This window comes from Brassica oleracea, chromosome C5 (genome assembly GCF_000695525.1).
Source record: "Brassica oleracea var. oleracea cultivar TO1000 chromosome C5, BOL, whole genome shotgun sequence".
Taxonomy (NCBI): Eukaryota; Viridiplantae; Streptophyta; class Magnoliopsida; order Brassicales; family Brassicaceae; genus Brassica; species Brassica oleracea.
This window is the reverse complement of record NC_027752.1, coordinates 7,868,651-7,870,893: the sequence shown is the minus strand read 5'-3', so window position 1 is coordinate 7,870,893 and position 2,243 is coordinate 7,868,651.

Sequence of the window (2,243 nt, the reverse complement as noted above, 5' to 3'; positions counted from 1 at the left end):
GTTCTCCTTCAGAATATACAAGTCAACGAAAACTCTCCTGTGACAACATGTCCGGTTAGTGGTTGTCAATGGAAGGCTAGAGCGAGTGTGCAACATGGGACAAACATGTTTTGGGTAACAAAGTATGTGGAAAAACATACATGCTCAGTGGGAGACCGACTCGCTCAGCGGAGACACTGTACTCCGAAGTATGTTGGTAGGCTTTTCATTGATCGTGTTGGAATCATTGATGGGTTGAATCCGCAGCATATCACTGATGCAATGAAGAACATGTTTGGCATGACGCTTGATTACACCACTTGATATCTTGCATATTTGCATTGTTTTAAGCTTCCATTTTGTACATAATGATCATATAGATTAGGAGTTTAACATCTTTAGGATCCATATTGCATTCATATGTCTTAATCAGGTAATGGAGTGTCCTATAGAGTAATCAGAGGTGTTTAGAAGCATTGTGATCCTAAAAGAGATAAAGAATGGAGATTGTTCAATCATAAGGCGAGCCACACGGGTCACAGCACCCCGAGTCCACTTGCCCGCGTCACCGAAGGACCAACTCGAAGGAGCCACGCAGGAAGGATCACGTGGGGTCGACTACCCGCTCGCACGAGCCAGAATCTTGCATATTTGCATTGTTTTAAGCTTCCATTTTGTACATAATGATCATATAGATTAGGAGTTTAGCATCTTCATATTCCATTCATATGTCTTAATCAGGTAATGGAGTGTCCTATGGAGTAATCAGAGGTGTTTAGAAGCATTGTGATCCAAAAAGAGATGAAGAATGGAGATTGTTCAATCATAAGGCGAGCCACGCGGGTTGCAGCACCCCGAGTCCACTTGCCCGCGTCACCGAAAGACCAACTCGAAGGAGCCACGAGGGAAGGATCACGCGGGGTCGACTACCTGCTTGCACGAGCTAGAATCTTGCATATTTGCATTGTTTTAAGCTTCCATTTTGTACATAATGATCATATAGATTAGGAGTTTAGCATCTTTAGGATCCATTCATATGTCTTAATCAGGTAATGGAGTTTCCTATGGAGTAATCAGAGGTGTTTAGAAGCATTGTGATCCAAAAAGAGATGAAGAATGGAGATTGTTCAATCATAAGGCGAGCCACGCGGGTTGCAGCACCCCGAGTCCACTTGCCCGCGTCACCGAAAGACCAACTCGAAGGAGCCACGCGGGAAGGATCACGCGGGGTCGACTACCCGCTCGCACGAGCTAGAAAAATCATCGAGGTCTTCACGCGGGGAGGGCGACTCGGGTGATCCCCATCTTCCCCTACCGGCGTTGTCGAAGAGTTTTATTCGAGGAGTCACGCGGGTGAAGCAGCACGGGATCACTCACCCGCTCGCATGAAGAAGGAGTGTCGTCGAAGGTCTGACGCGGGGAAGGTGACGCGGGTTGGTGTTGATCGTCTCGACCGACGTCGACGCTTTACCTTAGTCTAATTTTAATGTTTTTAAGGGCTTTTAAGATTTTTTAATGGAACCCATTAGGTTTTCCAAAGACATATAAATACTCTTGTAATCCTAAAGTTAGGGGATTATCTTGTTTTCTATCTAATAACAAAGAACTTTTAGGTGAAATATCTTATCTTGATCATTTTCTCTTGTGATTGCTTGATTAATTTGATCATTAATCATGATTAGCACCAAATCAACATTGATTCTTGGGCTCATCATGAAGAGTAGTGAGTAGTCATCTTTGGATTCATGGGTGAGGGAGACTAAGGGTGATTAAGGTATATCTAAGGTGTTTTAGTATAGATCCATCTTGTTCCTTGCTAGTATAGTGCTTTTAATGCAATTTTAGAGTTGAACTCTCTAAAGTTGAGCTCTAGGCATTTCACACCTGAAAGTTGTTTGATGAAATGCCTGAACCAACTCTCCTAAGCTTTTAACATTATTTACCAAAGAGATTTGTTGTTAAATGTGTTAAGATGGCTAGTAGACTTGAGATTAATGATTACTTAGATAACATTCAACCAAAGAGATTTGATGCTTGTGTTATCTTAGTAAATGAGCATTCATCTAGAGATAGAGTTGGTTTAGGATGGTGTCTAGGTCTAAGGTAGATAGATTGGTTGAAAGTTAACACCTTTAGATTGAAACTTAATCACCCAAGGTCGATTCCTTTAGCCCATGAGTTCTCTTATCTCATAAGAAAGAATGCTTTGTCCTTTATTGCATTTTAGTAGTATTCTAGTTCAAAAATCATCTCACCAATTGATA